This window comes from Apus apus, chromosome 5 (assembly GCF_020740795.1).
Source record: "Apus apus isolate bApuApu2 chromosome 5, bApuApu2.pri.cur, whole genome shotgun sequence".
Taxonomy (NCBI): Eukaryota; Metazoa; Chordata; class Aves; order Apodiformes; family Apodidae; genus Apus; species Apus apus.
In genome coordinates, this window is record NC_067286.1 from 36,529,686 (window position 1) to 36,557,267 (window position 27,582).

Genomic DNA, 27,582 nt, shown 5'->3' on the forward strand with positions numbered 1-27,582 from the left:
CTTGCTAACAGTTTGGCAACTTCTGATTAGATTTTTCATTTCAACTATGTTCTCAAAACTTTTAATTTGCTTTCTGCAGAAATTTCAAGAAAAAAATCTTTGTTTATATATGTGTTTAAAATTTGGCAGTTAAGCTGACTTCTGGTCAGAGTGCATGAAGACTACTTCCAGGTCTATCAATAACCAGCTGTGTGATCTTGAGTTAGATTAGTGTATTTTTACAATCATCTACTTATGTCACACTGGCCCAAAACTTTTAGATACAATTTAGTTTTGAATCCAAAAGCTGTGTAGCCCTATTGTTTTGTCATGGACTTCAACATGTTTACTGTCATTCACAAACCACTGCTAGTAAGTGTGGATTCTGGTTTGGAAATGACGTGCAACTGTCCAAAAGAAAAAGGTCATATGTATTTATTATGAAGTATACTAGTAATGCTACATGTGCAGGGCTTTGTACTTTACTTAATACAGTTCCAAAACTGGCAAGATCATTAAAAAAAAAAATATATATATATCTAAGAAGAGCTTTAGAGATAAGGCAAAGTAAACAAGTGCTCAGGTGTCAGACTGCTGAGGGTATCAGACTTTTTTTTTGATGCTGCCAGAAACTGGGACTAGCCTTTGTAGCATCTTTAATAGCTCAAAAAATCAATATGTCAATTGTGCAGTCCTCTTGTAGAGCAGCTGTTGGCCACTGACAGCAAAGAAGAACAAGCTCAGTTTTCCAAAGTCCTCCTTGAAGCTCTCTGCCTTGCTCTGGCCTTCCCTTTCCTTTCCTTGATTGCTTCAACCAATGCTATACATTCCCTTTGACTTATAAGTGTATTCTGTTTCCTCTATAGATATGAGGAATTAATATTCATGAGGAATAAGATATCTTTGGTGTTGTGATGTCAGACACATTTCCAGTTCCTAGGAAATGTATGATATTAATTTTTTGAACAAATTAATAAAATGCATTTATTTATGGACACTGTTTAAAAACAGGAAGGAAAGAAATCTGCAAATGCATGATAGTATACATTACTTAACCATATTTATGCTTTTTATTCATTTTTGTAAATCAGCATGTATCTGTTGATCATTTATTCTGTAGGAAAATCAGAAATGGAGTTTTATGGGATTGTGCACACGAAGTACATTGTAATGTTTTTATTTATCCTTCATACAGCTGTTCTACGATATACACATAATAAATAGTATAATCTATTTCAATGTGAAAAACTGAAAACAGTAGTTGCACTGAGTGAAATCATACTGAGAAAGATTTAGCAAATTTAGGAACATTGAAGAAATGTTAATAATTTTACATCATTTGAGTGAACATTCAGACTCTGCCGCTAGATAAAATTATAATATCATTTAAATTAAATTAAATAAGACTACATTTTACTATGAGAGATGTTTCAGCACTTGTCCTTGTGACAATTCATGCTTATATCCTACAGCTTTCAAGGGCCAAGACAGTAACAGATTTCTTGGATTATTGTTATTTTTTTTACTTATACTTCAGTTCTTCAGGAGGTAAGATTGATTTTGACTTTTTTTAGGCTTTGTTGACTGCAAACAGAATTCTTTCTGTTGCCAAGTATTTAGACAAGCAGTGTGAGATAGCTTCTCCTTTCTCCCATGTACATGACAAAAGAAGGTCAACTGAGATTCATACAAGCCAACAAAGGGGATGGAAGACACCTTAACACGAAATTACAAGCGAATTAGCATTTGTTTGGACCATACATATCTAACTCCAGACTGCAGGGAAGTTCCTGATGCTCTAGTATAGGCTCCACTTCACATATTTTTAAGCTTGTTTCTTCAGAAATAAAAGATGGCACCTGTCTCTCTCTGTTAATGGATAAACTATAGGAAATTACTTTCTTTTTTATCAAATAAGAGCAAACTAAGTTAGCAGTTTTGCCAAGAAACAGTTGACTCATTCATACCATCCCATCTCTACTTGCTGTATGTGAGATTAATGTAAACATGTAAATGGATGGAAATCCACTTGTGTCAATTAGAGAAGAAACTTCTGAAATACAGAAGGGAGCATGAGTGAAAAAGCAAAGTAACATTAATAAACACTTAAAAATTCCACTCAGTGCATGAGGTGCCATTGATTAGCCTGCCTAGTAAGCAGTCCTTTAGTGTTCTCAGTTTGAAGCCAATTGGCTTTTTCTTTCAGACCAAGGCTTAGTATATTCAATTCTGTTCTCAATTACACTGATATATATTAGGGTTAACTCTGTTATCTTCAAATAAATTATTCTGTTCACACCAGTGTAACTGAGATTAGAATTTGCCCCTCAGAATTCTATAAAAAAGGTTGAAAGGTTATGGGAATTTTTGCACACTATAAGATTTATTTCAGAGAAAAAATGCTTTTAAGACAGTGCTAGTTCCTTATACAGTTAGAAACAGTCCTTTGTTGTCTTTTAACCTATTTTAAATTGATAACAAATTTTTAAATTGACACGTGCTTGTCAAAATATGCTGCTCTAAAATTAATTTTCTTTGAGGAATGTTTCCCTGCATGTTGGAATCAATTAAAAACATGATCATTTACATTCCTTAAGGGTAGATATCTATATTTAATGTTTTCAATACTTTCTAACACTACCAGCAACTTTCCTCTGCACATTGGAGTAAAGAGAGGGAACTGTGGGAGCAGATTTCAAGTAGTCTGCAATGTTTTTTCTTAAAAGAACAATGAGAAAATTGCTAATTAATATTTTCCATTTTTGTGCACAAGCTGTGAGATTGCACAACTAGCTGAAACTAATGAAACACAGAAATTCTCAATCTTGAGGGGAGTGAAATTCACTAAAATCTAGTACTTCTAATTTTCAGCTACATAATTTTCACAAACAATAAATTCATCAGTTGCAAATACCCAGATATGTGTTCATAATATAAGTTGCAGGTGCAAAAATGCAAGTGTAAATTTTCCCGATAGACTTGAAAACTGAGACTTTCAGGAAAACTGTTTTATACATGCAAATATACAACTGAAGGGTGCCTATTAATGGCATAACAGTTTGAATACTCATATAGGACCTTGTTTTCAATTGCTTGTCACTTTGCCAGACTTAATTTAACACAAATTTCCTTCATGATTGACTTGATAAAATCTCAGTGGATTTTGAGAATACCACATTCATAGTCTAATCCTTACGAGACTGTAGTAAATCTGAGCATGCTTACAGAAGGCTAAGAAAGACTTTCCTCACAATTGCCATTTATTAATGGCAAAGAGTAATATCATTTGTTAGAATCATAGAGGGAACATTCGCAACCACTGGAACATAATCATCTATTAAAAATTCTCTGGTGCAGTTCTGGCTCTGGGTCAACTATGACTCTCCCAGACAATTGCCATGCACAGTTAGAAGTAATATCAGGCCAAGAACTAGTCCTGTTATGCAGTTTGGATGATGTCACCATTGTTGGAGGGGGAAAGAGTATAATTGCATGGATGTGGGATGCACTGTTCCAGCTGGCCTCAGTGCTGAGAATGGTCCTTGGAATGTTTAACTTGTGAGTGTAGATGCAATCTGTGATGCCAAGAGAAGGAAAAGAAAACAGCTGTCCTGTGCTCTCCATGTCTGAACTGCCAGCGATGGGTAGCACAGAGAGGCAAGACATTGCCAAATAACCAGGAAAGAAAGACTGAGACAGATGCTCAGTTCCTGGAGTTGCTTTAGGAGAGAAAAAATGGGATTGGAATCTTGTTTCAATGAGGAGAGGAGTGGTTAAGACGCTAGCCTTTGACATGTAAGCAAGCAAGGTTTACATCTGAATTCTGCCTGATTCAGGACAACTAATAGAGCTACTTAAAAACTATGCCAAAAGATTCTCTGCAGACTGCTTTCAGTTTTTCCTTTTGCATCTGTTCCACTTTTTTTCAAAAGACAAATTGTTAATTGAGACAGGAGAAAGGGCCTGAAGTCAAGGCCAGGCGGTGCCAGCTGCAGACTGCTGAGAACTCTGTTGTCCCTGTGCTAGATGCTACTATGACAATTTTTTGCATTGTTTTGTTGTGTTTTTTTTTTCTTTCTGGCCAACTTTGGCTGTTTCATTAAGAGTTACAGTCCAACCTAAAAGGGCAATTTTCACACAAATTTTGAATATTTCACTGAAAAAAAAATGTCCAGCTCTATTTCATAGTTCTAACTCTCATCCTATGTTTGAGCTACTGAAGTATAAAAGCAGAAACACATGTTTAAAAAAAAAAAGGAACATAAGTGTATGGTTTAGAAAATACAGGAATCATCTGCTGGTTTCAAGCAGGCACATGAAATGCTTAGTTGAGATACTATTGCAGAACACTTCAGATCTGCAGAAATGTTTAAAGCATAGAAAGGATTAATGTAATTTTAATAATGAATGTAACAGAACTCGTGTTTAATTAACTTCTTATGTAATTTGATTTTTTTTCCCTATCTTTCTCAGGTATTTCTTAAGAGTCCAACCCTCCTCTTCAAATCTCCTAATTTTTTGCCTCTTAATGTTATCTAAAATACTGTTATAAATACTTCCTGATCACATTTCCCACCAAGTTACAAACTAGTTAAAGTTGGACATAAAACAATGAAACAATAAGGATTTTTTATTCTTTAACACATATTTACATAAGAATCTTTATATAAAACCTTGGATAAGTCTGTCCCAGAGCTTAACTTTGAAAAAAGCCTTTAACAGTCTTATGAGACATAAATAAGAAAACAGGCAAGGGTGAGCTGCCTTCGGTGTGCTTGGCACTTTTTAGAATTCCTCTCCAACATCTTGAAACTTCTCTCACATGGACTACGACATACTATCTATTTGCTAGTTTTCATATCTGCAGAGTGAAGTTTTCACAATATCACCATGGTTCATATGAAACATCAAATCTATTCTTGAATAAAAAAATTAATTTATGGGTTTATGCTGATGGAAAAGCAGCCTTTCAAATGAGTGGTAAAGCTGAAAAGTAACAGAGGATTCAGTGGTGTGGGTTTGGGGTTTTTTTTGTTTGTTTTTGTTGTTTTTCAGAAGCACTCCAAACTTATTTTTCACTTTTTTATGTATTTCTTTTACACTTTCTCATACTATCATGTGGTGTGTTGAAGCAGAATGGGTGTTAGGTTTTAGTCTTGAAGTAGATGTATGAGTAAATAAGTGAACGAATTCTGGACAGTCTTGTGTTCTCTAAGGATTCCTGTGGAGATTTTTATGCTCCAAGTAATACACTGTAAAAGTGTATTCCTGAACTCACTCTATTCCAGTAAGGCATACCCTTGTGATGTTCAGGGAGAGTATCCTTGCACTATAAATCCACAAAATGGCTGATGACAACAACCAAGACACAGCTACGCAGGCAAAGTAAGACTGAACGTATGCAATGGGAAAGAGAAAAGGGATATATCTCCCTGTCTCTGTCCCTGGCAGTCCTTTGGTTCTACAGTATTCAAGTCCAGCTGAATATCTAAAGGGATGTGCTGCTTTAAGCCATGCCGCTTGGGGACCATGCCTTTTATATTTTTCCATACAGATCTGCAGACAGGCAGCAAATTAATTTAATTTACTGCTTTATTTAACTTACACTTAATTTAACATACTGCAGCAGCATATGTACTTTTCAATAATGATGCCTGCTTTGTGTTACGTTGCCTTCCTTTGACCAGCCCAAACCTATAAAAGAGCTCAAGTTCACTCTGGTACTTACTCTGAAATTAACTGGTTAAAAAGATGAAAATGGTCATTTACCATGCAATATAATGACAAAAAAGCTTTCAGCAATTAGTTTCTCTACTGTTTTCCATTGTGTAGCTGGTCAGAAGTAACGTAAAGCAAAAAAATAAAGATGTAGATCTGGGTAAAGTATAATTTATTTCAATTTCTGTTTTTTCTTTCTTTTAAGCACACTGTTATTGGTACTTTAAAGGTGAATGTAGGTTCCTGATGTAGTAATATATTAATGAAAGCACTCACACAATTCCCTCATTGTTAAAATGCTGTCTTACATTTCCACAGTGCGACAAAAATATCTAAATATCACTTTGCAGTTCTCACACCATAAGAGTGCACAGGATGTCATATTTGACAAGCAGTGCAACATGGATATTAATCCACTGATTGCTATCAAAACTTTGATCCTTGGCCTTGGAGGCTAATATTGAGGTACAAAAAAACCCCTTGTACAACACGGTTATAAAATGACCACAAAATAAATGCCAATTACTTTCACTGGAGCTGAAAAAAGGTTTCTATTTCATTATGTTTTTAAGTGAGTGTTCCACAACCATATTCAAAATTACAAACTTTAGGTAGTAGTGGAAATGTCCCACTAAGTCTGTTCAACTTTCTGAGCTGGAGAGATGAAGTCTATACACCTTATTCCAAAGGTGTATTTCACACCAAAACTAAGCTCTATGTGAACCATCTGAAAATCTTCCCAGCTGCCTTACAAGCATTCCTTTGAGATGTTCTTCTTGACTATGATTATCTCAAATTAGTTTTATATTATTGAATACTGGTTTTAGTGAAGCAGAAACACTGAAATTCAAGCAGTTAAGATTCACTGTGAAGACTGTAGTTATGTCACAGTAAATTCTGATAACGTCAAAGGTGATCCATTATATGTTTTCATAATAATGAAATAATGGCAGTATTTGTTGAATTCAAAAAATCACAGAATTACCTTGACTGGATAAGACCTTCAAGATCATTGAGTCCAACCATTTATTTAACACTGACAAGTCCTTAAGTAAACCATATCCCTAAGCACTATGCCTATATGACTCTTAAATACCTTAGGGATGTTGACTCCACCACTGCCCTGCACAGACTGTTCCAATGCCTGATAACCACTTCAGTGAAGAAATTCTTTCTAATATCCAATCTCAACCTCCCCTGATACAACTTGAGGCCATTACCTCTTGTCCTATCCCTTGTAACTTCATTGAACAGACCAATCCCCACCTCTTTAAAACATGCTTTAAGGTAGCTGTAGGGAGTGATAAGGGCTCCCCTTAGCCTCCTTTTCTTTAAGCAATTAACAGTTGCAGGACAGTGTATGTTAACTGTTAGTGGTACAACAATGTTCTTTTTCCCGAGGAACATCAGGAGTTCCTGATTCATCTGGCTCACCCCATCTCCCATCCCTCAAGTCTGGGTGACAGCAGAGGCAGAGATTTCCTTAGAAAGACTTAGAAAAAAAAACAAAACCAAAATCAAAACAAACAAACAAACAAACAAACAAAAAATAATAACAATAATAATAATTTTAAAAAGACACAAAACAAAACAAAAACACACACAAAAAAAACCACAACCCATATGTCATCTTCTAAAATATGCAAAATATGCTGGATCTGTAAAAGCAGAACTCCAGGCCATATGCTTCAGACAGAACAGCTTGCATATGTCTAGGCCTCTACACTGACTTCAGGAACTGAAAACCGTGGCTAGTATAATCCACATTTTTTCACTTGCTAAGTTTGTTTTCTAAAGTCAAGTTTACATCTGAAGCCAGGAAAAAAAAATTTAAAAGTCTTTATCAAAAGCTTTAAGCTCATGATTGGCTGCTTATTTTCTGCACTGTTTTGATCAGTCATACTGTGACCAAGTGAAGTGGAAAAACTGCAAGGTTTTCCAGGATAGTTTTTCAAATCCAGAAAGTCAGTCCACAATGAGAAATATGAGCCCAACATCCAACTCTAGGACAGTCTGGCATACTGGTAGTGATGTGCTCTGTGAAGAAAGTGACATTGCCTGTTTTTGCCAACATCTCAAACACTTTTCTGGCACTTCCTAAAAGGCTAAGCAATGTTAATTCTTTTGCTCAGTCCTAATTCCCACAACATTACCTTCACACAACAAAACCTGCATGAACACTGAATTAAAGGCCTCTTTCAGTTTGGCAAATGTCAGGAAATTCTAGATTCATTAACCTTCCTTATTGTGTGCAGTACTATGGTGGTCTTTGAACAGCAGGTTACTTCATATAAGGTGTCCTATGTAGTGATAAGAGCTAAAATATGCCCAATTAAGCTGGCTAATATTCAGCTTTAACCTCTGTGTTTTGATGATGAAACATCAACAGAGCCGTTGAAAACTCCTTTTTATATGTGAATGGTGCAAATATTTGCACATTTTGGACTTTCTGCAAAAAAACAGTCTTCTGAAGAACATATGCAAATTTGGAATACATCTAACCTTGCTATAGTAAATCCTGATTGAAAATACATAAAGAACTTAAACAGGAAGTTTTTCACTTTTTTGAGTCCCAGCCTCATAACAACAGGAGGCCATTTTCACCAGTGTGCAAGCCAGTGTCTCAAATGTTATGTAAACTTTGCAGAACCATTTTCCTCAATTAATGACTGTTAAGTCCAGACAAATTTTCTACAGGACGTCAGACTGGGTGACATGATGGTGTCTTCTGGCTTTAAAGACTTATGAATCTGCCATTACTGAAGTAAAATCCTAATCATGCAATTTATGGTTGCAAACTTCATTTTTGCATAGCATCTTTACTTCACATTGAATGAAGGTTGCTTCTCTCCCAGAAATAATTAAACAAAGCTGGTTTTGTTTCATTTGGGTTTTGTTGATTTGGGTTTTGCTTTTGCTTGGTTTGGTTTGTTTGTTGTGTTTCTTTTAAATTCAGGGCTTGTTCACACATCCTTTTTCCACTGTAGCTGTGTCAGTGAAAGATTTCTCTATGCCACATGCTTGTCATAATGTCCACTGGGAGGTTTTCATCCCTTTCAATCTATTTACTAAACTGCTTTGCAAATGGTCCTTTATTTGTTGCTGTAAAAATGAATAGTGTCAGCAAAACCCTGCTGATTAGACTATTTTTGCAATTTTAGACAGAAATAGGCCAAAGGATACACATACAAAGAGGTCAGCTACCAGATCTGAGGGAAAACTACTGTCCTTTGAGGGGTAGAGATGTGCATTTGAAAGTAGGCTGGCTGAGGCATGAAATCCCTGCAGCAGAAATGCTGAATCTCTTCAGCATGATACGTGATCATCTTCTTCCTCTGTAAAATCCATGTGATAGTTTCACATTTCCACAAAAGTTTGAAAGGAAGTATTCAGAGTGGAGCTAATCTTATCTACCAGGGAACAAGCAAAGGTATCACTAGAATCTGTTCTGAAGGGGCTCTCTGTGTCCCCAGGTGATGTCTGCTGTGTCTCAAACATGTTTTATGTATAGCTTTGAAATAAAGCCATTAAACAAAATAACATTCTATACAATCATAGGAATCCTGTCAAGAGATTTAAGAAAACATATATTCTGATTGTATGATGATGGAAAACAGGACTGGACACTTGGGAGGAATATAGGAACATAGTCAGAGAATGCAGGGATGGAATGAGGAAAGCTAAGGCCCACCTGGAATTAAATCTGGTGAGGGTTATCAAGGACAAGAAGGGTTTCTTACATCAATGAAAAAAAAGGAAAACTCGGGGAAATATAGGCCCGCTGAAGAATGAGGCGGTTGCCCTAGTGGCAGAAGCCACAGAGAGGGTGAAGTTATTGAATGCCTTCTTTGTTTCAGTCATCACTACTAAAGCTGACCCTCTTGAATCCCAGACCCTTGAAGTAAGAGATGGCCCTCCTCTGGACTTTCTCTAGAAGATCTATGTCCTTCATAAATTGGCTACTCCAGAACTGGACACAGTACTCCAGGTGGAGTAGAGGGGGAGAATCACTTTCTTCACCCTGCTGACCATATTTCTTTTGATGCAGCCCAGGACACAGTGGGCTTTCTGGGCTGCAAGTGTACATTGCAAGCTCATTTTGAGGTTCTCATCAATATGTAATTGTGCTTGGGACTGCCCTGACCCGGATGCAGGACCTTGCACTTTGCCTTGTTAAACTTCATGAGATTGACATCGGCCCACTTCTCAAGCCTGTCAAGATCCCTCTGGATGGCGTCCCTTCCCTCCAGCATGTCAACCACACCACACAGCTTAGTGTTATCAGCAAACTTCCTGAGGGTGCACTCAATTCCACTGTCCATGTCACCAACAAAGATGTTAAACAGCAGCAGTCCCAGTAATGACCTTTGAGGAACACCACTTGTCCCTGGCCTCCATTTTGACATCAAGCCTTTGAACACTATATATTCTTTTCTAATGCTGTCAGGAAAGTGATGTGTCACTCATATAATGGTTTTCCAGGTTGTTTTATTTTAGATATGACAAAATAACAAAAAATAAAAAAAGTTCATATTGTTTTAATATTAATTTCCCTAAAAAAAGTTAATATTTACAGATACCTATGCTTTTTTTGTCACTCAAAAATAGTGATGATTTTTTTTGGTCAAGCTTCTTTCGTGCACCATTCCTTATACTCAAGTGTTCCAAAACTACTTAACAATACTACTTAATATTTTGGTATATAGAAATGAACAGCCATGTCTTTTGTTTTTTAATTCTTCAAACTTCATCTGAAAAAACAGTTTAAACAAATTCTATATTCTTGTAGTTTTATTGGAAGGAACATTTCACCTTAGTTCTCAGGAAGGGGCACTCTTCAATGTAGCACCCAGGTATTTCTGTAATTTACAGAGATCTCACAACACTTACTTGTTTTTATTATGTTGCTAGTTATTGGGTTGTTGTTCTTCTTAGATTATTATTATTATTATTATTATTATTATTATTATTATTATTATTATTATTATTATTATTATTATTATTATTCACAAGTTTATATTCACCTTCTATGCAGCTTTGCTTTCCAAGAATTATATCTCTGGAAGGGAGCTGGAGTTAGATTCAAGTGTTAGCAAAGGAAAAAGAAAAACATGACATGGGAAAAGTCAATCGCCCTAACCAAACTTGCAAGTCCTAAGGTTCAAGAACATAAATTAATGCATACACTGCAAAAATGCTGAGTACAGCTATACCTGTTGTGTCCAGGGAAAAAATTCAGCCAGACATCATCTGTGTTTTCTGAACTGAACATTCTAGTTACAATTAAGTTTAGGAGGTGTTCTGTTCTTGCTGCAGATGCTGAGTCATTTATAGCATTGGTTTAAATTAGTCTAGCTACAGTGGTTACCATCCCCAGTACCCCATCCCACTTCTCTGTCATAAATTTACACTCCACATCAGGGATGCCTGAGCAGGCTGCGAAAGGCATGGCTGCTAATGAACCAGCATAGTTTGAAGACTGTTATGCTAACATAACTCAGCACTAACTTTAATTCGCTTTACATTAATATGCTTGGCAGGAGATAGCAGAGCAGACTGCAGGAAGGGATGCTGTTTCAGCTGTCACAAGTTAATTCACTCTATATATGAGTCAGTCTTTAATATCTACAGAGTATCCACAGGGAAGCTGTTGAAAGACAACCTCTGTCTCTCCAGGTCAGATGAAGTCATCGAAAGATACAGACGAATAAGCTAATTTTTCTGAAAATACATGTATAAGGAAAGCCTTAACAAACTTGGAATTATTTTTGAGAGGAAAGATCATACTCTTGTAGAAAACTTAGTAACAAATTATTTTTTTCACTGCACCCAATTATAAAATTATAACAACTGTTTTAAAATCTCTCATACCCGAGTTTGGTTTCTGTCATTATTTTTCTCTTTACAGTTAGCCAGAAGATTTTTAACTTTCCTCATGTATGATCTTGATAGTGTTGTCTTTTGCCACCATAAAGTACAATTAATGCTGGTTAGCACTATAATTCATTGACACCGAAACAGACTTTAAGTCTAGTCATGAGGTATATTTATTTAAGCAAATATTTCCTGTGTATTTCCTTGTATAATGTCCAAATGCCACCAGTGTAATACTGAGAGACTTGTAAAGCATGGATTTGGGCCACTGGAACCTGTAAAGCTTGGAAACAATTTCACCTGCAGACTCCTTTTTTTTTCTCTGGACAGACTGCAGAGGATTCTGTAGCAGGCATTGCAACCTTGTTGATTCTGGGGAAAAAAATAGCACCAGTCTACAGCTGTTCTAGCTGTATGACTCACCAAAGTAACTGAAGCCATTCTTCTTCCTCTTGGTTATATACCAGTGTGTGCATGTCTATATTTCTGTATATGGCATACACAGAAAGAGCAAAGGAAACTGTGTGTGGGAATAAAGTTTACTAGGAACTAGGCTGGGCATTCCTAAAGAAATATTTTTATTTTGCCTATGTATGGCTTGCTTTTCAGCTTTTTGTATGTTGTTGGTGGTGATGGTTTGGTGTTTTTTTTATTATTCATAACAGATTTTCAACAGAGCAGTGAGAATGAATATACTCAATTGCCTCATGTCTGAGCTTTACCAGAGGTACTCCAGGTGTAGAGAAACTGGTATCCACTACACTAATACCTCACTCATTTGTGAAAAGAGATAGACAAGGAGCATTTTTCTTTCTAAGATCTCCCACACAGGGCTAAAATTTAATGCAATGCCTAATCCAAAGAGTTGAAATCCAGCAATAATTTGTTGAAAAACTTTGGCAAGAAAATGAGTTGGAAAACCACTTATTTTTTATTAACAACAGTGATAAAACAGAAGTGTTGAGTTCTTTGTTAAAACCATGCTGAGTTCAGTATCGGACTGGCAGGGGATTACTTTCTTTTTTATCATATGAAACCTGAAATAACTCATAACTTCTGTAGATCAGTCAGCTGGGAAACTCAAGGACTAAAACTTCTCAGAGCTCCTCCATGTTCCTTACATGTTTTGTATACTATAGTCTAAAGTAGGGAGATTGGGTACAGCAGGAAGTGACTTTGATGAAGCAAAGCAGAATCTAGCCCCACTGGATTTACAGAGACACAAAGAAACTAGACCCTAAGTCAGTTCTTTATGCTTAGTCTGGTAAAATGTAATTCAGAGAAATAGCTTGCAGAGCAGAATTTCTTTGAAAAGTCTATGCAAGCAGATACTGTATATCTGTGAATTGTCTTCATCTAGCACAAAACTGACAGAAGTAAGAAGTCCTGATGTTTCACCTGAATGAACAGTGCATAGAAAATGGCTGCCAGGACACACACAGTTCTAAGAGCAATGAAGGGGCAACAATATAGAGTCTTTAGGAAAAATAAATTCATGTAAAAATTGCTCGCATCCAGAGGTCGTATGACCCAACAACTCAAGATGCTTGCTACTGTTTTCAGATACAACTGTTTTCAATTTAAAATAACACATTTAAAACTAGGAACAGGGAAGTAAAAATGAGGGGAAAATTTGTCTTCCCTAAGAAAATGGGTATTTTTTGTTATTAACTCTTTGTCTCAGAGGAAAACACATTTATTTGCTCAAACTGTTCATTTGACTTCTAAGACAAGGAAAGATAATACTATTTATGAAGTGCTAAACATCTGTCAGAAAAGGAGACTGAAAGATATTTGGCTATATCAAGCATTGTAATGAAAATACATTGTTGAAGGTTAAAAAATGAAAAAAAAATTTGTTTTTAAATATTAAAACACTGGAAAATAATTCCTCCATTTTTAGGTAAATAGCATTATACAGATAGCTCAGGCAAATCTCAGTGAAATTTGGAAAATTTCACACTCATAAAAATTATAGACCATAAAATATTGATGCATTTTAAAATTCTGCATAATACAGGAAAAAGCAGAAGTATACTTTTATGACATAATTTTTCTTAATCATCATAACAAAGAAAAATATTTAACTGATAGTAAGAATAGTGGAGGTATACATTTTTCAAAGACACAACAAGGGTTTTCCTCTTAGATGGAAGTACTTTTTAAGTATCTGTCATTTTGCATAATTCAGATAATCCCCAAGTCAAAGAATGTCCTAATGAACCTTCCAGTTAAGTTATGTTTGAAGGTACAATTTATCAGTAGTCAACTCATCCAAGACTGTCAGCACACCCTGTCGGAGATGATTGACGTTTCCCAGCTTTTTTTGAGACTGTTGGGAGACTTTTAACAAGTAGTCCTAGGAGGCCTCAAGATTCTTTTCCAGCCTACAACTGCCTAAAATACAATTGAGGGAGAGACAATATGCATCTGAAATATATACAAGAGCTACTCTGATTTTTTAGGATGAGGACAGACTGAGGAAAAGGGGTTTGAATGTTGTCAGGGTGTGAATTTTTAGCTTAAAATCTTAAACAGTTGATTTTGAGTAAATTTGAAATAACTAATCATTCCTGGATAACAGCAATATCTCTCTGTATTACTAGTGAAGACTGAGCTTCAGATACATCTAAAGTAAGCAAAACCTTAATAACTAGCTGTATGCTGGAGGTCCTCTTGTAGAAAGATACCTGCAAGAAAGGTGACACTGAAATTTATGGTCTTCATCACAAGAAGCATCATGTCCTCTAAGTAAATAAGAAGGGTCAATATGGAGAGGACTTTCAGGACAACAATGTGGATTTGTTGGTTAGATAACCATGAAGTGTGCTAGACAGAGTTTTTAGCATGAACAGAAGGAAACAGGTGTGAAATAGAGATAGATTCATGAGTCCATAGTAGAGAGACAGGTATTGACTTTGTGTCTTTGGGATAACTCAGAGATAAAATATTACAGGTGACAGAGATGAGGACAAAGAATGGAAACCTCACTCAAAGATTAAGGAATTAAAAAGATCAAGCATAGAGTACACTGAAAGAGCTGTTAAAAGGTATAAGAGGAAATGAGATGCAGAAGCAGACACTGAAAAACCTCCTGTTAACTTCAGCAAGTGCTGTGACTTAGAAGAGGCCTAACTGAGAAGTAAAATTACTGAAAATAAAATTTATTCTGTCTTGGCTCAAACTGGGAAGGATGTAATATTGGTAACAAGTCAATAAATACTGGTATTGGGTTCTGCTCTCCTGAAAGAGGAAGAAGAATAATTGGAAATATGGCTGCATCAGCAAAAAAACAACAACTAAGTAGGCAGGAATTAGGAGTTTTTAGTACAGTAGGATATCTCCATAGGCACTGATACTGCTTTGATTGAATGGAAATTCACATTGATATGTTAAGGTATAAGACTGAATAATTTTGCAAGTACTATACTGCTCTGTATTAGTCATACTACTGAGTTATCTGTCTTAACTTTAAAATAATTTGGAAACAAGGATTTTCATTCTGTAAGATTCCATTCATGCTTGCTTTTATAGCACTATGTTGTTAAGATGTATCTTCAGGTATGGATATTATAGATTGGGTAGTATTGCCAAAGGTCATTACAAAAGATTGCAGTACTCTCCTTTATTTCCTGAAGTCGTTAAATATGTCTAAAAATCAACTTGTGAAAGTAAAAGGACAAAGGCATACAGGAAAACATCATTGTATACTAGCTTCAGTATGGTATATCTAAGCACATCTGAAAATCTCAACATTAAGGCTAATCTCATGAGATTAAAAAAAATAAAATAAAATTAGAAGGAGGTGAGTTAGGAGGATAGCAAATTCACACATGCAGATATTTGGATATCTACTCTAAGTGAATTTTCTTTTGAAGATGTGAATGTAGACCATGCTTTTCAGAGAATAACCCTAGAGAAAGAATCTTATTTCTTTGTAAAGCAGTCATGATCTATTGCAGAGTAATTAGAGTAGGTTTAGGCTTTCCTTCTCAATTCTGTCACTAGTTTGCCAAACAACTAGTAAAAAGTTTTCCAATCGGAATAGGCAAATTGGCATTCTCTGTGAAGGAAGATAATACTAACCCCCTGTGTAAAGTGATTTCACAATTACTAACAAAGACCATTAAGTAACATGTAGGTATGCTTATTTGAAGCATTAGATATATATTTGCCAACTCTTGTTATTGTATGGGAAATTTTCACTGAATATTCTATTGCTTTGGATGATCCTCTAAATTCTCATTTTGAAGCCAGCTACAGGACAAAATAATTTACTATTTCAAAGGAGCATTTCTACAGCATGACTTACTCCTGATTGATATCACTGGGCTTCATCATACTTATGTAACTTATTTGTATGAGATGACTTGTAAATTGCATCACTCAGAATAGCAGTCATATAGTACTGTCTCCCCACTCACAGTTTTTTAGGTGCACTGGGAATATTTTTAATATAGTTAGGGTATATTTTAGCAAGAAGAGTCTGGTTTTCACTGATGCTGTTTGGCTGCTCATTTTTAGCTATGTGAATTTCACATGTCTAAGTGCATGCTATTTTCCCCTCTTTGTAAAAAATACCTCCATAAAGCAATTACTCCTACTATAAATATTAGAAGGGCATCTAACCCATTGTGTTATTTTTTGAATAAGCATTGCTCAGAGGCAATAAGGGTGATATAATTTAAGCCCTCAGCATATATTTATAAAATATTTTACACAAACTTTAGGTGTTTATGGAGCTATTGGCAAAGGTCATCATACAAAATAATGATGAAATTAAAGCATATTGCTGTGCATCAGCCTCATCAGGGAAAAAAAAATATCACCTATGATATTCTTACCTCTATTTTTGTGGCTTTTTTTCTACAAGTAAGATAAGAGTTAAAAGTGGTTTTTTTCTCTTCTGTTTCCAACCCAAGGTTCCCAATTTTTACTTGAATTAATGATTCAGAAACAAATCCATTTACAACTGTTTTTATTACAGTAAATCATAGTTTAAGTTTGAATCATGTGCTTGAATGTCCCAATTGTAATTCAGGACTAATAGGTATGAAATATGCTTGTGTTGGGGAATTTCAGAAGTATATTGAGGAATGTTTTATGTGCAAAGCAGAGATATCAATTAAGTCACACTAACTTTGCCACAATACACATTAAAATAAAAAAATATTCTGGGTGAGAGTCTCTACAGTAGGAAGATGACCCTTACATATTTGCTTAAAACACACATATCAATGGATATTAGCCATTTAAATATTTATATTGACATAGTGATGCTATATAGAAAGAAAAATGCAGGGCAAGTTTTATTTTGGTGGATATTCGCTCAGCTAATTCACAAGCTTGATTTGGTTTGGTTTACTTTCAAGGGAAAAAGAAAAAAATATTTTTGCTTTGTCTTGTAGATTCCAGAAAAGGCTCTAAGTTGAAAGAACATCTGGGGGGTAGCAAAACACTGAGACTGTAAGATCACTTTAACTTTTTGCAAATGATTTTTTTTCATGTTTGGGGTTTGTTGATTTTTATTTTGTTTTGTTTTATTTTTTTTCTGACATGTTGCAACACTTCAAAATTGCACATGAAATCAAATCTGTCATCTCTTCACATTTAACAATTTCATTCAACTGGACAAGATATAAAAAAGTGGACAAGACATAATAAAAAAAACCTGGACCTCAGATGGCAAATTCAAACCTGGACACAAATAAGTTCAACTTCTGAGCTATGGCTTATTTCTAAGTGCAGAATGAGGAAAAGTTATGCATGAATTCGGAGGGAGCACAGGTGGACAGTCTCAGCAGAAGATACATGTCAAACCGTATCCTGCACAAACTTAGGAATTTTTCCCTGACGTCCAGCAAGATGTCTCTCTGAAACCTGGAGTTCATCGTCTCTGAACTACTTCCTACAATTACTCTTACCAGGACCCTGAAATCTTTATCAGGTAGCTAAAAATAATTTGTACCCTGTTTCTTTGGTTTGAGGCTTTTCTACCTCTCTTTTATAAACTCCAGACTGTCATTCTGGTTGAATCATAGTAATTTTATGACAGACCTTTAAAAGTCTGTTTGGTTTGCTTGTTTTCTTTGAGTCTAAATTTTGTTGCCAGTTTCATGCCATTCATGCTTCCAAGTGTCAAAATTGAAGTGAACATCTGGCTAAATATTTCCTTTTTTCTCTTTTAATACTGAGACAACTTCAGACAAGTATTTGCTGAAACAGAAAAGTTTTCTTTGTTATCTAGCACAGCAACATCAAAAAGTTTCCTAGATGTCTTGTCTGATATTATTATCAGTAATTCTTTCTCTATGTAAACTTGCACAACTTGTTTATCAGCCATTTAAATAGAAGTAGTATTAATGTAGTCCATCACTACAAATAGGTAAACAGCTTCAAGCACTCTATTTGCATGGAATCAGAGACTCATGAAATCATTTAGGCTGGGAAGGAACTCAGGTCTTCTGGCCCAACCCCCAGCTCAGAGCAGGTCAGAAAGAGATTGGTTGTTCAGGGCGTTGTCCAGTTCCTTTTTTAATACCTCTAGCAATAGGATCCAACTTCTGACTTCTTTCATTGTGATTTTTTTTTCCTTTTATCTGTGTAGAAGTAGTTTACTGAAGAAGTTTACTTCTGTAATTCCAGACCTTTATTAGTATAGCTTCATGTAATTTTGAACAGAAAAGATAGCTGCAGTCTGGATTATCAAGTCATTTTCATAGTGTTACCTTTGGCCTCCTAGATTCAAAGATATCACAATCATAGGGGGAAAAAATTAAGCATGCATGCAGTTGTCTCAAAGTTTGAGAGAATAATATATGTGTACAGATGATGTGAGTCTTCTCTGCTTATGGTTCAATTCAGCTCAAGAAAATGTTCAAGTAATATAACACAGCTAATCCTACACATTGCTTAGGAACAAAGGGAAGGCATTTCACTTTATTGTATCACCAGCTGTAGAAAAAGCTTTGTCATTTCTGTCTGTCACACATTTTCTTTGCCATTTTGAAATCACACTCTAGTTTCATCTCCATCTGGGGTAGAGGCAAGGGTGTTGTAATACTTAAAGAAAAGCTGCTTTTTTCGTATGTTTAGCTTGATTGGATAATGAGAGCTCTGAAAATGCCATGACACAGGCTGGTCTTTTGATGGTTACAGAGAAAGTTTGCAGATGCAATAAACTGACCAACTGAACAGCAAGAAGAAGTTTAGGATGACAAGTACTACATTAGCACAGCTCATATGGGAAATGACATTTTTCTAGCAGAGATAGATACACCCTGCATGCTGTAGCCAAACTGGGATTTTTTAGATCTGTTCTTCAGCTTTTTGAAAATATATTCATCAATTTTATACATGTCATTAGCACATTTTGTGGAAAACAGGAGAAATGATAAATCAAAGTATGCCTCAACATACAAATGTAAATTAAGAGTTTGTCTTTCTGTATTAAACTCAGTAGTTAAATAGCTTATACAAAATTAATGGGACACAATTGTTAATGTTAATTGTGCTTAATTAGATTATCCTGGGAAGAGATTAACAGCAGAAGTAAGATATTATTAAGCAGTAATGCTTTAATATTATTGACCATTTTACCTCTTGATAATTTCTCATATTTACAGCAAGGAAGATACGTTTTCCTGTCCCTTCTGAGCATAGAAATGGAAGCAGTAATACTATTTCTGCTGTTCCTTAACTTGGCCACTGTTCTTTATCAGTGAAGTCAAGAACTGAACAAAAGTGATCTCAAGATACAGTTGCTGATTGTAGTAGAAATAAACAAACTATCAGGTCTGTAGAGATTTGCTGGGTTTCTGCAATGGACTTCTTAGTCCCTGTCTAAGCTCTACTGAGAGTGTCTTGAAACAGTGGGGGTTTTTTTGTTGGACGTCTCTCTTGCTGTACCAGAGAATAATAACTGCACATTGAAGAACAAGCAAGCATCTCTTGTAACGTGTAAGATATGACTTGATGATAATATTTTACTTGAAATTATGAGTTTAATGAAAATTGAAATACTGTCTCAGAAAAGTAATAATTGGACAGGGGAATAACAATTTGGAGAACTGAAAACCAACAAAAATTGTGTTCTGAAATATTTTCAAATAATTCTGAATAAATCTTCCTTTATCTCATTAATACAAAGTATTCAAATTAAAATATAGTCATACAGTACCGTCTTTATCAAAGCCATGTCTTGTTTAGGATTCTGACAGAAGCTCACATCAATCTCTGCATGAGTTCTTACACATCAAATAATTTAAACTTGATCCCATTGCAAAGATCTAAACACAAAGTTCTCTATATCATTTCTAATCAAATAAAACAGTAGTTAAATAAGCAATATTTGCAAAATATTGGAGCCATTCAGAAGTCAGATGGACATGGTCCTGGGCAGCCTGCATTGGACATGATGACCTCCAAAAGTCCTTTCCAACCTACACCAGGCTGTGATTCTCTGATATTTTCCAGAACAGTATATCTGAATACCTACTCGTTATTTTCTTCCATTTTAGGACTTAAGAGATGCTGTCTAGTCCATGGTTTTAGTCTGAAACTTCAAAGTTGTAAAATCATTTCAACCTTCCCTATCATGGATGCACATATTTTCATAGGATGTTGTCAAACCAAAGATTGCTGAATATATTTTTTTTCTTTCTATAGTCTCATGTCTCTTTCAACACACTCCCAAGATTCTAACAGTAGTTTCTAATAGTTTCTAAGAATGTAGTTATCCTGACTTTCATTCTCTGTAGACAAGAGTCTCCTAAACCACAGCTTAAATTTAATTATCTATTTCTGAACCTGGCAGTGCTAAACGTAACTGAGTCAGAACATTCACATGTGTAGACTGAGATAAATCAAACCCAGAGATGTGTGAATTTCTGCTTCATCTAGAAACCTAATTCAAACTTCATGTCAAAACTCCAATTCATTCCATCTCTTTCTAAATTAAATATCTCATCTAAGTTAGGAGCCTAGACTCACTTTTGATGGAATGTTTTGTTCCATTGACTGCCCAGGAAGTCTACTTTGATCAGGTTACTAATTTAAGCACCTTGGTGATGTGAAGTGAATCTGACTGTACGTGTTAACTGTCAAAAATTATGGAGAGTATGCACCTGCAATATGAGGAACCCCCTTAAAACACAAGCAAACATAAAAGAGATATCACTCAGCCCTGAATCACACTGCAGCAATTAAAATACTGTTGAACTAGTGAGAGACAAGGTTTTGTAGCCTCACTCTGAGGATCTGCAACCTTACGTCTTTTATCTCATCAGATTAAAGAGCAAATTAGGAGTTAAGGCAATCCTTATTCCTTCTGAAGAATCTTGCTCATGTACAGTTGTCTCCAGAGAGAAAATCTGAATTCTGATTTTGTGATTTCTAAATTTTACATTTTTCAAATGTAAAAGCTGATTAACAGAAAACCAAAGAGGCCTGCTGAAGATGAGGTCCAAATTTACTGTCTTTTCTTGAAAGCAAGAAAGATTTTCAATAATTATGCTCCTTTGAAGATTTTACTTATGTAAAAGTCAGATTCTTTGACTCCTGAATACACAGACATTTAAAACAGAAATGTGAAAAGGAGGCAGAAGATCAACAGTGATAAAGAAATTGTAATTATTTCCATCAAGGTGATGTAGAAAAATGCAAATATTTTCATTTCACAGTTTAGTCTCAGTCTGCAGCTTTATAATCAAACAGGAGACTTTTTATCAAAGAGAAGAAAACTATCTTGAACAGAAAAAAACATTAAAAGCAAAGTTTACTTCATTAGAAAAAAAAAATTATATCTATAAAGTACAGTTATATTCAAGTATTGTCACTGTTTCTTCTAAGATAAATACCTTCCTAGATTTTATTGCAAGAGATAGAAGAACTTCTACCAAACCAACAATTAACTTACAAATAACTTTTTCTGAGATGGCAAATAGGATGTCCCCCTCTGAGCAGTCTAAATCTATTGATGAGATCAATGACTCAGGGAGCAATAGCGCTTTGGCTCTATTTCATATTGGACAGGAATGCAATTATTTCCTTTTTTTTCTTGTGTAGTCATCAAGATACTGTTGGCACAGAAGAAACTGAAAAGTATTGTTGCATTGCACTAAGTATTTACAAATAGTTTTATTGCTACACTTTTATTTTTTTATAATCAAATAAGGTATAAATTAATTTAGGAATGACATCTCTTAATCTCTTAATAACTAAATTGTAAGACTACTTAATAGATACTAATCATTTTGTTTAAATAGTGTTTTATTATACATTCTGAAAGATACAGAAAACCAAATAATTACTAAATTTTAAGTTTAATAAACTTGGCACCTACTACTGCTTAGTATTATTTTCTCATGCCATGTTAGATCTTTTCTTCATAGTTAATACAATTTTAGTAATATAATACAATTTATTAAAACAATACAAGTTTAAAAATTCTACCTTAGATTAACAGTTCTCCAAGACTGAGTTTGAAATATTCTGCCTACTATTCTTACTTACTGCTAGAACATATGAAAACTTTCTAGATGGAATTAATGTCATTAGTGAATTGTTTTCTGAACTTGTAGGAGTGGCTGGCATGTTTCCTTTTGCAGGGAGATAACGATTTTTCAACATAAAGATTTGCCTAGGAGGAGAAGAAAATATTCCAGAATGTAAAAAATAAACCATTTTTAAGAACTGTGCATGGTGATCCAGATTTAGGTATTATCTATCAGACAATATTCTGTGAATTCTCACAAGGTCTAACAAATGTCTTTCCTACATGGTGGTGAAGTGGAAAAAGTACACAGTTTATTTTCTAAGCTTTCCCCCCTATTTACTAACATTATTTGCCTTGCTTAGTTTCAAAACCTCAAATACACATAAGATTTCTTGCAATACTATCTAACAGCATCTTCAGTTCTAGTTAGTAGAAAACCTCCTTCACGTCAGTAGTGAATTGCATTGTTTAAACACACTGTCTATAGAAGGTGAACTTTGATGATGTGCATTTGTACTTTGTTAAGAGAAAGCTTACACACAAAAGTGATCAGAAGGAATGTTTAAGTAAAAAACACCAAACAAAACAAACAAACAGAAAAGCAAAACATTTAGAATTGCCACTGTTTTCTAAGTCAGTGAAAGATCTGTCATAATTCTAAATAATCCTATTTGCCATAAATTCTTTAAATAGATGTCTGTTTGGTAAGGTACATCAGTCCTGACAAAGACTTGTAGGCTTAAATATTGGCAGCTTTCAACTAAACAATGAAACAAAGACACAATTTTATCCTTAAATTAATATGAGAAGGTTGTGTCCTTTCATAGCACGCAACAATACAGAAGCACAGAAATTATAGTCAAAATATGCTCAAGAACAGTTTACAGCTAGTCTATAATTATCTCCATCTTTATTGGATTTGAATTATATTTTTCAGGGTTTCATATATAAAACCTCTTTCAAAATAGATTCTAGTATGTAAAAAGCCTTGCCATTTTATTAAAAACTTACTTTTAATGTTAAAACAAGTATTTGAAAATCACTGCATTGATGAGCAATAAGGAAGGATGTAGAGTTGCTGGAGCATGTCCAGAGAAGAGCTACCGAGCTGGTGAAAGGTCTAGAGAATGATTCATATGAGGAGAGGCTGAGGGAACTGGGATTGTTTAGTCTGAAGAAGAGGAGGCTGAGGAGAGACCTTATTGCTCTCTACAGCTACCTGAAAGGAGGTTGTAGGGAGGTGGGAACTGGCCTCTTCTCTCAAGTGATTAATGACAGGATGAGAGGAAATAGCCTGAAGTTGCACCAGTGGAGGTTTAGACTAGATGTTAGAAATAATTTCTTTACCAAAAGAGTGGTGGAACAGTGGAAAAGGCTGCCCAGGGAGGTGGCCCCTGGAAGTATTTAAAACAAATATAGGTATAGTGCTTAGTGACATGATTTAAGCACTGAAGGCGTAGATTAGGTTATGGTACGGGGATTTAGGTTATGGTCAGACTTGATGATGATCAAGGTCCCTTCCAACCAGGATGATTCTATGATTCAATGATTCTATTCTATGAAAATAATTATCAAAATAACTACATATCATCTTGGAAACCACAAAGTGAGAGCTATAAGAGGGTATAGACTACAATCCCTCAGACTCAACAAACATGGTTACTTATTATTCATAAAACTAGTAGAGTTATCTAAAATCCATTCTCAAAAGCAAATGATTGGAAGACAAACACCATTTCTTACAATGTATCAGTGTTCTAGAAACTACAGTGAACTACTTCATGTTTTTATGACATCTATGGTCATCTTAACTGTGTTTAGCTTTGATGAATAATGCCATACACCTGCCATGTTTATGTAAGATATAAGGTCCTCTTTTTATGCACTCAAGTGCGAGAAGTGATCAGCTTTGTCGAACAGGGAAGAGAGGTAAATGTCAGGCATTATTATTTCCAGATTTTGTACTTACATCTTATTCTGGTTTCCAAAAAGTAAAAATGACAAACTCAATCTGTAATATGTTTGGTAACAATTTCCATTAAATTTAACATAGCTTTAATCACTCTGGAAGTAAAATCATCTTATATTCCATCCTTATTCTTAGGCTATATCACAGTCATGCAGATGGTAACCCTTGCAGTCTCCAGTGCTGTTAGCTTGTCACAGCCTCTAAAAAGTGAATGAAAGAAAAAGGAGAGTTAAAACATGTAAGAGTTTTAAAAGAGCTAGTGAATGTTTTCTCATTAAGGCTAGTGAAAGAAACAGAGCCAGGATCTGGTCTCAGGACAGAGAAAAAAGTACATTTTCAAATCTTAGAAATCAGAATGTGATTAAATTTTTACTCCAACAGGTCCTAACAGCCAAAACAGCTTGTCAGCTTCATTATAAAATACATATATATAAAAGAAGACATGATATTATTACAAGTATAATCCATGGTAAATGGCATATACATGTTACAAACTGCATTGTGACCAATGGACAGCAGTTCCACTGCAAATTTACTAAAAACAACTAGAAAACTCCAAGTGTCTCTTATATAATATTTTAAAATTACTTCCCTACAGGTTTTTGTATGTTCATTTATCTTTTATCTTTCGTGTTCAGCTGATAAAAATACAGGACTATATTTTTTTAGCACTGTACTATTAGCTGACATCATAAACATGGACAGCAGAACATAGCTTCTTTACCTTCTTCCCAAGACAAGTGAGATCAACAAATGATAAATAACATGCACTATTATTTCCATTTTTCTGCAGGAATTTATGATCCAGTACATAGGTAGAGTTGCACAAAAAATGTTAGCTATTACTAATTAAGGCCTAAACAATCAAGCCCTGATGGTCTGAAGCATTGAATTCTAGTCATTGATTTAGTTGTTGCTCTTCTGTCAGTAGTTCCCTGTTGTGCATTATGGATAGCTTTCTTCAACATTTAGATTCATTTTAAACTCAGTTTTGTTAAAAAACATGTTAGTTAGGGAAACCTATCACCTTTAGATGTTGAAAAATAAGAAAGAACATTTTCAGAAATGTTTATAATTTTATTAAGAACTGAACTATAAATAAATAAGTTTTATCTTTTCTGATGCTTACATGTGCCATGTACAATATAATTCTCACACTCCCTAAGCTGATAAATGGCTCATAGTGTGGTTAATTATCTTTTCATGTGCGACTAATTGTGGGGCTTGAGTTGGTAAACTGTGAAGAATATAGAGCAGAAACAAAATAATCTCAGAGAAATAACAAAACGCTATGGACCTGATAACAAAGTTAGGACAGAGGTGAAAAATTATATAAGGCAAGTGAATTAGTATACAGCTCTGAGAAAGAGTAAGATTTTACAACTTTCCAATTTGGTTCACTTTATAAGGAAGTTTGGGGTAGCGGTTAAATCAGAGAATATAATGTGGATTTGTTACCTTTGCTAGATCCATAGCATAGGGCTTTCTAAAACTGCAGATTTCAGTAGTTAATTCCCTTCAAGACTTGTTGACTTCTAGACTTAATGTTTTGACATTATTTCCGCTTTCCAATGCATTGTCAAGCTAAACCTATCTTGCCGCATCCTCACTAAATTCCCACTAAAGTGCTGTAGCATGTATGCTTGTTGTCCTTTTCCTGGGGTATAGCAGTGAACTGCCAGGGCAGAATGAATATGGAGCAGTAATGACTGGAAAGAAAGACTGACTGAGCAGGGGAGGCCAATATATATTTTGCCCAATAAATATATAAGACAACCATTAGCAGTTTCTAACATGCAGAAACTAAACAGGTGTTTTCAACTACTCAATATTTTTTTTATTTCTCCCAGAAATCCTTTACCAATGCAGAAAGTTTTCGTGAACTATGCAGGAAGATGTCAACAACCTGCAGACTACAAATGACTATAAAATCAAAGATTGATTATTCAGTGTATTCAAGCAGATAAAAACTTCATTTAGCAAGACAACTCAGCTGTGACTGTAGACACCTTGGCAGGTTTGAAGAGAGGTCTTTTTCTATTATTCTGCCTCTAGGAGGACTTCCGTAGTGACAAGCTAGATGATCAGAGACATTGAGAGTTTGTGTATGACCATTTTGTCTCAAAAGCATTTCAGGATTTGTATTTTGTTTTGATTTTTTGTTTGTTTTTATTTGAGACAAGCTGTAATTTCTAAGCGATGCTTTTCTATAAATATTTTGTCAGGCACTCCCACCCTAGTTGAAGAGAAACCATATTTTCAAACAAGCGAAGGGTTATTCAGAATTGCCTGCCATTTCTTCTATCTCTCAACTTTCTGGAGCCTCCATTCTTTTATTTTTGTTGATCAAGACTGTCAGGTATTTGCAGGGTGATTTTACAGAGATGAGTGGTATTGCAAGAGAAAGTTCTTACTGTCATCCTGCTTGAAGAAAAATTTTGATTTCAAGGTCCGTAGTAGACACTTTCTGTGCACTGGATAGATGCCCATGTTAGATGCTCACACAATCTGTCATATTATGGATTGTATGGGAGGGAAACTGTACAATAAAGAACACAGCTGAGACCTTGTAAAGCCAGCTGTTTCTTTAGCTACTCTATCAGGCAGCTATCATATGACATGGGCCTGTCGGGCCTGAAAAGACTGAACAATCATAGGCTATAGACGTATATTCTCATCCACTACATATATTTATTTAGAAATTCTTCTAATATTCCATTCTGCAGATGTGAGCAGGTTAATCATCTGTCTCATCATATTAAAGATTTACTGCTATTGCTGCTGACTTGGCATCCAGGATGCAGAAAGTAGCTGCTGAATTCTACTGACTTAATCCAGTGTTTATGGAAGGACAATAAGGCAGTATTTGGTGCTGTGGATACCATCTACAGGCTTTCCATGGTGCAATTGTCTGAAGCAGGTGAATGTATATTGAGGAGATGTTTCAGAGACTTCTGAGATGAGCCATGTAGATAGCAGCTGTATCTAATGATCATGCCTTCTTCATTCTGTCCCTAGAAATCGTGTTAGCCATTTTTAATATGTTTCACAAGGCAAGTTGGTAGCCATACTGCTCAGCCTATTCCCTTTCACTTGAAAACTGTAAAGCAAATGCTGGTTTTATGTCAGAATGGATGTGCTTCACACTAAATTCAGACCATATTGCGTCTCTCACTTTAATAATGGGAGGAATTAGTTGCTAATGGTAGATCACTGTTTCTTAACACATGAGTAATTCTTTGTATTCTTCACATTAACATAGTCCATCTTCAGACTTGCCTCAAATAACTGGTCAGTATTAGTATAGTCAGATTAAATTTGTATGTTTGCTTTTATATTGTTGTTGTTATCTGAAAGACCAAATAGCTAGTCCAGTGAGCAATGGAAGACCATCAGCCTCCAGCTGTTTCAGAAAAAATGTTCCAGGAGAGCAATTGTGGAAAAACCTGCCACACAAAGGTAGCTTATTCCTATTTCACCTGTTTAATTGACTTTTACCCTGAAGTAAGCATTTTTGTACCAAGTCTATAGATCTTTGTCTTTGATG